This window comes from Paramisgurnus dabryanus, chromosome 1 (genome assembly GCF_030506205.2).
Source record: "Paramisgurnus dabryanus chromosome 1, PD_genome_1.1, whole genome shotgun sequence".
Classification (NCBI taxonomy): Eukaryota; Metazoa; Chordata; class Actinopteri; order Cypriniformes; family Cobitidae; genus Paramisgurnus; species Paramisgurnus dabryanus.
In genome coordinates, this window is record NC_133337.1 from 10,855,035 (window position 1) to 10,867,247 (window position 12,213).

The window sequence follows — 12,213 nt, forward strand, 5'->3', positions numbered from 1 at the left end:
TAATTAACAATAAGTAAACTCAAAACTTTATTCTATATACTTTATTCTTTACTCAGGACTCTAATATATACATGCTTAATTATAAATAAAAAACAGACATAAAACATTTAGAGTAAGCAAAATCACATTGGTTATGTATTGTTATATAGTTATTAAATATAGTATTTTTATATAGTTATATAGTATAGTATTGTTATATAGTAATTAAATATTTAATATTACAAATCATTTGAATAATAAACACTCTATCAACAGATCAAAAATTGTGTTACTCTTCCCCTACTGGTTGTAAAGTTATTAATCCATCTCGAGCAAGTTTGTTAATTTTGTATTGCAGAACTATATTCTGCATATTCAAGTTTTCCTTTTCCATTTCTATTTTAGAAATCTCCAACTCTGCTTTTCTCTTCTGCAGCAAAAGAACTTCTCGTTGAAGTTCAGCCAACCCTGATGTAGCCTTGGTGGTTTCTAATCCTCTTTCCTCAAACGAACGTCTGAAAACAAAACAAATAGCCAGTTATTGAACGAACAGTTATATAATGTTATATATATATATTATATATATATATATATATATATATAATAAATATATTTACACTGTCCCCCAAAAGTAAGCCCCTGTGATCCATATATATATCAAACCTAATAACCTATGTCACTACCTTGACGCTGTACTGCTGGGAGTCGGGCTTGTCACACGAACATCTTCCCAGTTATGAGTAGGTATGCTGAAAAGTAAAATTATTAGCATTATTATTATTATTATAATTATAACCACTAACAAAAAACAAAATATGCTTTACAAACTGCACACAAAAAATGCAGTTTATACATGCATGTATATGTTATTTAGGTTATAGCGCTTTTTGCATTATTTTACCTGCTTCCCGAACTGCTTTGAGGAACGCCTGGAATACCGACTAGAGTAGGAGAATCCTTCCCTAATATATCTTGTACCAATTTCGCTGTGTCGGATAGGTCTTGTGGCGGCGGCCCTCCTCCTTTACATAACAAAACAGGTGTAACATTGTTCCATACCAAGCGCGATACCTTTTTGATACAATTTATCAGGCAGGAGCATGAACGTTACTTACCGGTCTTTCCGGATTCTTTTTTATTGTTTGCAATTTCTTTTCTTGAACTCACCACTATGTTTTCATACTTTTTCATAACTTCTTCTACTGTTCGCTTGACAGCAAGATTTCTTGAATTTATTTTTTCTGTTATCTCCTGCCAGGCTTTCGATTTGTGTGAATGAGTGACTGATGGGTTATAGCGGCTTTGGAGAATGTTTTTTCTTTTTGTGAATTCTTCTAAAAGAATTGCTTTTTCGTCCTCTGTCCAGTTTGGTTTACGTTTTTTGTTTTCTGTTACGTTTGTACTCTCCATAGCACAATTATATTAATAAAAGTGTAATTTTAGCAAGGGTTTGGCTTTGTGGTTCGTTATGTTCTGTTTACTGTTAGAGGCGGTAACTATAGCAACCGCGGCGGTCTTTGCTGTATGTTGTCAGAAAGTACTGTGAAACGCTTAGTATAAACACTTAGGTAAGGGTGACAGTTAAGAGGTTTCTTGCAACGCTCTTAGTGAAATCCCTTACCTCAAGGTTTTTTTCTCCCTCAGGGAAACCCTTACTTAAGAAGTTTCATGCAACCGGGCACAGGACTTTGTTACTCAGCTGTCCCTTCTCCTTCAAGCTACATTTTTGTCAAGCTGCAACAAGTTGGAATACATAATTATTAACGTTTAATGATTTTGATGTATGAAATATGTAACAAAAGCAAAAAATGTATAGACATTCTATTAAGAAATTACCTTTTTGTTGTTTGTTTACTGACCTTTCAACCATATTGCATTTATAATTGATCATCATACCTTTGGTCTACTGTTAACAGGCTACTGTAGAAAACAAAGTCAAACAAAAAAGAGAGAAAAAATTATAAATGCTGAATGTGTCTCATCTTAAATACATTGTTGTTGTTTCATTGATTTTGGATGTTTTGATGATTTAAGGAAAATTTACGTAGCATATATATTGATGTTTTAAATCAGAGTTTGTTAATGACACTTAATCATTAACAAACATTTAAAAAGCTTTATTACAATACTAATTGATAATATATATGTAATAATCTTGTTTTGTAACACCCTAAATCACTGAGCGCACAAACGCTACCCCTGTTACAAGCATGAGTGGTTGACTTCAGGCACACATGCGCAGACATTGAAGTACCGCGAGAGTGATTCAAAAGCCCACGAAACAGTGTAATCACGCGGTACTGTGATGTCATACTGGTTAAGGCTAAGCCACGTGAAGCCGGACACAAGGGCTTTGGGCTGGAGTAGCCTGTGGCTTTTAAGGCTTCGTGTCTCATCGCGTTAAACGATCGCAGAACGATTTATTTCTCTTTTTCACCTCGATCTTTGGCCTCGTGTGATTTACCAAAACCAACATGTGAAGTTACAACGCTGACGAAGGAGTTTCATCAGTAGAGGTAAGTAACCAACATGTTATGCATGTAGTGGATCTAAAGATTGATTGTCGTATATGATCATTCTTTTTTTTGGTTTGTTTGTTTGTAACGTTTATCAATGCAAGCCAAAATCGAGCTGCAAATCCTGAAGGCAAGGCACGTTGAACATGTAACCGTTTTCTCAGCGGTGGTGGGGTAAAAATTTGCTAAGTTAGCCTAGACCAGCCCCTGTTTAACTTAAAGTTACTTGAGTTATAAAATGTATCAATATTCCCGTCCGACTTGCTTGGAGTAAGTTAACGTTATGTAAACGACCGGTATTCACAAGAAGCCTTAAAGTTTTATAGCGAAGTGGTTTGATAATTAAGTTAATATATTTTTTCAGTTGTATTAGCTATAAAGTTATTTATATCTGTGAATTAATTCGTATTTTTATCAGTTTCTAACAACACATACATGACAAAAGGCTAGCGTAACGTTAATAACGTACGTTAAGTTACTTACCAACACGAACAAACTGAGTCTGACAGACAAATTAACTTAAAGCCAACAATAATAAAAAAAAAAACATATTATAAATTAACATAAACGTTATGTTTACGAATTATATTATTTACATGTTAATAATGATGTTAAATGCGAAGAAAATGTTGAAGTGTGCCTGAGGAAAAACGGTCATATCATGAAAATGGCGCTCACGTGACGTACGAATGGCCTCGCGACCACTGTCTATGCTCGCGCTTGCGCGACAGAAGGGTTAACTTCCTGCTCCAACCTGCAACCATTTGAATGCAGGGATAATAACAAATAACCAAAGTTTAATCATATTGCTGGATTTTTTTATAATGCTTAATAAATGATGCGTGTAAATTTACACATATTTATTACATCACTGACATTGTTTTTTATTGCGTTTATTTCTTTTATATTGATTGAAAATGAAAACCTTATTTAATTTACCTAAAATTTGTTTGTGTTTAACACTGATTTATGTTGTTTTTCTGTTTAATATTAGTGTGTCCTGGAAAACGTGTGCTCGGAAACATGCAGAATACAGTATTTACAGAGCCGACCTTGAGGCACCCACTGATGGATAATCTGTTTACCTAAAAACAGGTAATGTATAAACATTGCAAATATAATGAATTCACAAGTATATAATTTCACAAATATTAAATATTATTAACAATTATTATTAATAATGTACATATTAAATTATATTATACATGTTCAGTTGTTCTGTTAAGTTATTTGAAGGATATGCATGGTAGATCAATTAGATTATCTTTCTCACTAGCTATAAGCAGCATGCTATAGAAATTTTCCACTTAAAGGTGTAGCGGAGGATTTTCTCGAATTTTAGAAAAGAAACGCCGTCTCCGCTTTTTAAAAAAAATGCAATTGCGCAACACTCCAGATTGACAACTAGGAGGACCAATAGTCTTGATGATCCACCCGGAAAACCTAAATTCTCCGCAATACCTTTAATGTTTAATGCTCTTTTACCTTGATTGTTAGGGTGGTGTTCATACAAAGCAACTTATTGCTCATCTGCTTGAGAGAAAGTTACTGCTGGGGCTCTCCTGCTAAGGTTGTCTTAATTCTAAAAAGAAATTAAGTCATTTAGGCTTAGGTCATAGCAAGTTTTGAATGAATGACTTCACAATCTGTTTTAATAATGTTTATTTACAATGTATTTTATTCCACTTACCTGAATCGTGCAGAGGCTTGATGTTTAGTCCACCTGTTGTCTTCTCCAACCTCTGAGTGAAGCCACCACGAGTGGTCGTGTTAACCAATTTTTTTAATTTTAGTGCACAGTGAGTGTGTCTACATAGTCTAAACGCTTAATAAACTGATAACGTGTAAGGTCATTTAAATGCATAAAATGGTTTTCTTTTATAGGGTAAAGCCCATAAATGGCAAAAACTGATTGGCACAGGTAGTTTTTTGCTCTTAAACCAGATTTTAAAGTCTTTTTTGCCGTTTCGTATGTGCGTATGTCTCCACCTGTGATAGATAAACTTCACAAATAAAAGTAAATTAAAACGCTTGAAACATGTTAATGTAATAAGCTGATTTTTATAATATCATAATAAGATAATTGTCCTCTTATTATGTGCATGTAAACATACTCAATGTCTTTGTTTATCCTTTGTCTCAAGTCACACTGAGTGTGAGAAGTCATTTGTCCAGTGCTGTCGGGAAATCTAATGATAACTGCAATTCCTTCAGTCTAACATGATGGTTGAATTACACACAGATAAACTCCCACTTTATAGACCACAAGATTTGAGTTCAGGCAGATTAAGATAGTTGATTGAGTTTAGTTGTTATTGTTTGGCTGTTGGCTCATATTATTATTGATTTTGACAATTTTCTTACAGCCCTTGTCTGTCAAAATAATGCAACCTCTGGTTGTAAAGCACATTTTAAACTGATCTTCTTCATTCTGTCACTAGCCCACCACAATCCATGTTTACCAGCTGTGAAAGTGCAGGCCAAAAATCTTCCTTCACCTGTGGGCCTCTACCCACATGTAGATAAGGTAATGAATTATTTGATTACTGTCGCTGTTTCTGTCACTGGGGCAAAATAACTGCCCTAGAGAACATGAAGAATAGCCAAAACTGTGGTATTGCGCTAGCCCTAAAAATTTGAGAATCTTGATGTTTCTAACACATGGTACAACCGCTTAGTAGGCATGGGCCAGTATAAGATTCTGGCGGTATGATTACCTTTAGCAAAAATACCACGGTTTCACAGTGTTGCGGTATTCCCATTGCTACACTAAATTTTTTTATTTTTAAATGGCAGGTAAAAATAAAGCCTTTAAATTATATTATATATAATATTTTCGAAATGTATAACATGTAAACATCAAATCAATCACATGACTTAATGAATTTTGTATAAATACAGTTCATACCTTGGAGACGGTTTCACAGACCATTTTAGTGGTTTTGTAACCTTGACTGTTTAAAACCACGGTGTACCTTAAAACTGGTAACCAGCCCATGCCTACCGCGTAGTATCTATTATTAAGGTGGTTGACAGGTCTGTTTGCATGTTATTGCACTGGTAATAATTTATTGTTTATAGTCCAATATTGATTGTGAGAATTATTTAAATTTCCTTAAAAATGTTCTAACATCTTTTCCTTTCTTTTCTTAATGCAGCACTTCAGGAGAAACCTGCCTGTGATCTGCTAAGATGCACAGATTCAACTCTGGCCCATTGTCATCCCAACACCTCATCTGCCATCAGTTTCGTTTAGTGTCGGTCTATTGCAAAAGTTCTTATAAACTTTAAATGAGACTTTGTGTTAAGCAGGGGTTTCCAAACTTTTCATTCCACAACATATTAAGCCCAGGATACACAGCAGGATTTTTGCAATCCAATAAGACCTTATCACACTGTGTGACAAGGATTGTTTAAACTTCAGCAGTAGACTGTCGATGAAGACACCTATTGCATCTGAAGCTGCGACATCTGTCATCAACATGCGCTAGTGGTAAACAAATACAGGTATGCAGGTCGTAGAAACAAACACATTGTTGATGTGCGATGATCATCCTGAACTTCTTACACTGTCATAAAACTATCGTAGGTGTCTTTGGTCCCAGGACTGGGAAAACAGACGTCTTTAAACCTCTCACACTGTATGAGATAGGACCACCAATTAAGAGCCACGATCACAGAAATCTCCACAATTGTTTCACGATTGGTAATCTTTCATCTGGGACAGCCAAAAATCGTGCCGTGTATTATGGGCTTTAGACAGGTGTAATCTTATAGTATATCAAAACCATTGCTAATAATTAATTGGACAAACCATTACTACAATGCAACACTCACTATCTTACGGTGCGACCCACAAGTGGGTCTTCACCCACAGTTTAAAAACCCTGAGTATGAGAAAGAGTATGTTGTATTGTAATTAAAGTCACATCTAAGTGTTATGGAACAGTTTGTCATTATATTCACAGTATTACATGGTTCTTTCAGCAGTTACTACGTTACAGTGCTCTTAAAGTGTCCTGATCAGCTTTGGGTCTTGTGAAGTAATGTAATGAGAACGTGATCAATAGCTTTGCAGTATTTTGTTACACTGTGGCTGTAATCATATTAACACATAGGTTAAACATTTTATTCAAATTTGGTAAACAAACTAGTCAATATAATTCATGCTGTGATGCTGGATTAAACCTGGTCAAATGATTGTGTATTGTGTTTTCAATTTTTTATGAGGTTTCTTCATCTATATAAACATTCTCAATATCACCTTTGGTTTGCTCAGAGTTTGTTCAGATGATTTTTAAAACTAAATGTTGTGAAAATGCAAGGTGTGTTACACAATTTCAATGGATGGCGTGGGGTCAAAAACTATCAAAAGTTTCAACCTTAGATATATAACTGTTGACAAACACACTTAATGTGAGTCACACACCCAGTAATTATAATAAGCAGGAATTGCAGTAAGCAGGGTCACCTTAAGATAATCAGCTTGTTGGCAATTGTTTTATTTAATTAAATGTATAACTTTTTTCATTTCAGACTGATAAAACAGTCAGAGGGGCAGTGGCTGTTGGCAATGATGTTCTTGTGTGTTTTGTATTTGTTAATATTTTGTAGTCAGAAAGAGTATGAGATCACCTTTTCTTGTGCATGGTGCTTTATCTACGGTAAGTGCCTTTTTAACGTTTTGGATTAAACGCAAAATGTCTACATTGTTTTTTATTATACGTGATATGGGCTTTTATTAATTATATTTAATTATATTTTTTGCTTCAAAATTAATGCCAACCCTTAAAAACATGTTGACTATATTTTTAAAACAATTAAACAATTTATTTAAAAAATGAAATGAGTTGGAGGTCTTTGCTGATTCGTCTGCGTTTGATCGGATTCAAGACCAAACGGAGATGCATGCAGGCAGGTAGGATTTAGAATTTTTTAAGATCTTAAATACGTCTTGTAGAGATATGGAAGACGTCCCAGATAGCACACGTACGTCGCGGAGACGTCTGCTAAATATCGCTTCATCTTCTGTAGATCGGCTGCGAACATTGAAAAGTAAGACGTCTGCAATATCTCTGCAAGACGTCTTGGCGATGTCTTGAAACATTCGAAATTTTTACGAGCTGCATGCATCTTCTGGAGATCTTGAATCCGAGCAAACGCAGACGAATCAGCTGACCTCAATGCTCAACTCATTTCATTGTTTACACTTATTTCTTGTTTAATTGTAATTAAACACAAACAAAAGATAAAAAAACCCAGCTGCATATAATTTGCCAGTTTTTTAAGAGTTTGGATTTATGTAGCATTCATAAAATATTATTTTTATATACCCTACCTCGTATCACGTGTAATATAGAAACATGAAATCATACCCGTATGTATACTGTATGCGTTTAGTCCAGTTTCACTTGCATATTTGGCAGTAAGGACGAGGGGACTCCTGCATTTAAATTGCGTTTATGCTTTAAGTGCAGAATAAAACACTTAAAGGTTCTCAAAGAAAGTACCTTGTACACGGAAATAATCTTACTGGCAACATTTTAACAAATATACTGTAACCAATAATGGACAGCAGTCTCTGCACCGTTCTCTAACAGATGTCTGTATAGATGAAGAAACCTTATACAATGTCGAAACACATTATACATGTATTAATTTGACCAGGTATTATCCAGCATCACAGCATGAATTGTTCTGACAAGTTTGTTTACCAAATTTAATTTATGAAACATATGTTCTGAATGTTCATTACATCCAGAGCCTACCAATATACTGCAAAGCTATGACATTTACTACCTGCTCTTTTAATCACTGCACAAGACCCAGAGCTGATCATGACACTTTCCATTTTAGACTTTGCATGTTCTACATAAAGAAAGAATTCTTTAAAAATGAATGAATTTATAATAAACCTAAAAATTAAAGCATTAAAAACACTGTGATGTAGTAAGTGCTGAAAGTATCATGTGAAACTGTGAATATAATCACAATTTAAATAATGGAGACTGTTACACAAGACTTAGATGTGACTTTAATTACAATACATTCAGTACACCAGGGGATTTTAAACTGTGGGTCAGGAGGACCCACTTGTCGGTCACACAGTAGGTTAAGGTGTGTTGCACACCTTAATGATGCAACAACAGTTTGGCCAAATTAATAATTAACAATGACAATGGTTTTGAAAGAATATACCATAAAATATTTGGTATTGCAAATAAACTTGTATTTACTTTACATCAGTGGTTCTTAATGTTATTCCTCGAGGCCCACTGCCCTGCACATTTTGTATGTCTCCCTTATTTAACACACCTGATTCAAATCATCAGCTCATTAGAAGAGATCTCAATGAACTGAACTGAGTCTGTCAGATAAAAGAGACATACAAAATGTGCAGAGCAGTGGGCCTCGAGGAATAACGTTAAGAACCACTGCTTTACATTATGAAATATTATGAAAATAAAATGACTCCACTGAAAGAGAACAAATGTGTTTTACCCCATTAAAAAAATGTATATGTAAAAATATTTTAGTGGGTCTAGAATAGATTACACTTGTCTAATAGGTTTTGAAATGAAAAGTTTGGAAACCCCAGCTTTACACAATACTAGTCTCAATTAAAGTTAACATTAAGTTGTAATATAACTGAAATAAATAGCATTTGCAATTGACAGACATTAAATTAAACTGATGGCAGATGAGGTGTGGGGATGATGCTGGGCCAGAGTTGAATCTGTGCATCTTAGTAGATCAGGGTGGTTCATCCTTAAGTGCTGCATTAAAAAGAGAAAGGATCTAAAAAGAAAAAATTTTTTTCTCTCAAATCAACATTGGACTATCAACCCCAAATTAATAATACTGCAATTACATGCAAACAAACCTGTCAACCTTCAATATGTAAGGAATAATTGACGACGGGCCATTGAATTATAAGAAAATAATGCACACCCAAGGTGCAATGCGGCACGACGCGAAGCAGAGTGCCGTTACACCGCGGGTGTGCTTTATTTTCAAATAATTCAAAGGACCGGAGTCAATTATTCCTCTTATACCACGGTTACCACAAACATTGCTCTGGTGCCTATTTTTAAGACATTAGACAAGTTAGGTGTGCGGTTATCAGAAATGACTTCCAAAAGCACAGTTATCTAACACAGTCTACTGTAAGTGTTTTTTAACATTAAATATAGAATTCTTTTTTTGAGAGATAGAAAGGACAAAGTCTCTGCTTCCGTGTGACCAATCAATGGTTGTGTTAAAAACATGGGAGGATAATCAGGTCATGACAATTATGTGAAATATTGCGCAGTGTTACAATTCGGATTTCTGATGTTATGTCATTAAATATCCTACCACCGACCTCAATGCATTCCAGTCAATCACATATCACATTTGCGTGTTTACCACATAATGAGACGCCAGGAGAAGTTTGTGTTCTTGTGCCAATTATGGCAGAAAATGGTTACTGGATAATTTAACATTCATGTTCATAAATATTATGTGCTGTAAAAATAGTTTAAAGTTTGTTTGCGGTTCATGTAAGGCTGTGAAAGGCTAGCCACCAACTTGTCTGCAATGTCAAATGATGCATCTCGTTGAGGTTGGTGCTGATCGATCAGTCACAAGTTGAGAGGTCGGATACTCAACTTTGTTTGCTGTTCCAGTTGTCTCGAACACAGCATTAGTTCACAGACTCCAGTTCAGTTCTATCTGTAACAACAGAACACAATGAGAACATCATCACATCAGACAAAGTATTTCATTTATATAAATTGCACCCAAAGAAAAACCAAAATATTAAAAACATGAAAGATCAAAATCTTCATTTAAACCCAAAGGGGACTAGCATAGTAATACCATTCTCTGCTACTTTGCTTGAGCGGAAGTACAAAGTCTGACGTAGTCAGGCTAAAAGGGGACATGGTCTTTAAATAAAACACCCAAAATGACTCTCTTTGTAAGAGTTTTCAATATCTCCACCACAGTAAGAATTAATTATTTTCTCAATACTTAAACATTAAAGGTCACGTTTTTTCTGATCCCCTATTTCAAACTTTAGTTAGTGTGTAATGTTGCTGTATGTAATAGCATAAATAATACCTGTAAATGTTAAAGCTTAAAGTTCACTGCCAGCCAGGCGATGTATTATCTTTAACAGAATTCCCCTTTCAATACAGCGAACGGCCGGTTTGGACTACAGCCCTCTACTTCCCGGTTGAATGACGTCAAAGCAAGTGTGTTTGACTAAACTCCACCCTGGCTAAGCTAAGCTGCTGTCAAATCACAACACACTAAACAAACTACACAATCAGAACTCGTTACGTATTTCTGAAGGAGGGACTTCATAGGACAAAGAAGACATCAGCCGTTTTTAGGACAGTGAAAGCACTATATAGATAAGTAGATTGTGTGAAAAATACCGCATGTGAAACATGAACACATGTTATATTGTGCACTGTAAACACAATCAAAGCTTCAAAAACACAGGAAAAACGGGACCTTTAAAGTTGTTCAGTATTATGGTTGTAATCAATAAAATGACAGGCAATTTTATTTAAAGATCATATCCCCTTTGGGTTTAAATGCAGATTTTAATCTTTCATGCCATGAAGGCAATAACGCCGAAACATCTGTCCTTGTATTGTTTGATTAGAAAAACAGGTCTAAGCACCTAAAGCTGGGAGAGCATGGTGAGGGCGTTGATTGAACTAGATCTATTGACCCCTCATTGATCTCATAGACTATGTTTACACTGTCAGTTTAAATCTGATTTTTGTGTATATCCAATTTGAATGACTGACTGTACACACGGTGTATGACAACTCTTCGTGTTTGATTTGTGTGACCTGATGTGCATTATCTTTTATCCAAAATAGCTGTTTATAGCAATGACGTTGCGTTGATGTGTTTGAAATAAATGTGCTTGAGTTCATGCAGCAACAACCAGTTTTCATAAATGAAAAATAAAATATTGTCTTTTTTATCCAATTCATCCGAGAAATCATTTGGTAATTAAAATAATGTACCCTAAAAAACCTTTCATTTGTAAAACTGCATTCATTACTTTACTAAATGTGGGAAGAGACTCACAGGTGGAGGTAGAAGTTTGGTCTGCACTTTCCATAGCTGGTGCACAGGGATTGTGGTAGGCTAGTGACACAATTGAAGAAGACTGGTTCAAAATCTGCTTTACAACCAGAGGTTGAATTAAACTTTCTTATTGCCTGTCATTTTGACAGATAAGGCTGTAACAAATCTGTCATAATCAATTAGGACTAAAATATCAACAAAATACTTAGAAAATGAACAAAAACAACTATCTGAATCTGTTCGAACTCTAACCTTGAGGTCTGGATAGACAAAGTGAGTGTTTATCTGTGTAAAAGTTAAACCATCATTGAAGACTGATGCAGTTGTCATTAAGGCTGATTTAGTCAGACCTACCCCAATGCCTCTACACAGTAGGCTATCCGCCACTTTTCATTTACACGTTTGCGTCATTGTTCGCATCGATGTGGATTTACACATGCAGAACGCTAGTAGCCAATGTCCATAGGCATTTACCAATGTAAAATACAATATCAAGGCAAAAGCTGAAAAAATAAAAAGCAGCAGAAAAAACCCTTGTTGGGGGCCAATCACACCAAATGCGTTTTAAAGACGTGGAAACACAAGGTGCACCTTGATTTGGTCACTTTATAAAAAGCAGTGCAGC

At 35.1% G+C, this 12,213-nt stretch overlaps 2 long non-coding RNA genes across 5 annotated transcripts in view; one reads left to right on the forward strand and one right to left on the reverse strand.

Moving 5' to 3' along the window:
* Positions 1-2,243: 2,243 nt before the first annotated feature.
* LOC135747197 (uncharacterized) lies at positions 2,244-6,696 on the forward strand. Its single transcript, XR_010531763.2, has 4 exons — positions 2,244-2,495; positions 3,490-3,590; positions 4,937-5,022; positions 5,654-6,696. It is a non-coding gene; the product is annotated as an uncharacterized lncRNA (long non-coding RNA).
* Positions 6,697-8,511: 1,815 nt separating this feature from the next.
* The window catches only part of LOC135747196 (uncharacterized), a 6,430-nt gene continuing 2,728 nt past the window's right edge, over positions 8,512-12,213 (reverse strand). For 2 of the 4 annotated variants that reach the window (XR_010531759.2, XR_010531762.2), the window contains 3 exons: positions 11,589-11,648; positions 10,065-10,208; positions 8,512-9,293 (listed from right to left, as the gene is read on the reverse strand). This is a non-coding gene — a long non-coding RNA (uncharacterized lncRNA). The remainder of the gene's footprint in view (positions 9,294-10,064; positions 10,209-11,588; positions 11,649-12,213) is intronic. The other 2 variants (XR_010531761.2, XR_010531760.2) reach the window with 2 other exon arrangements.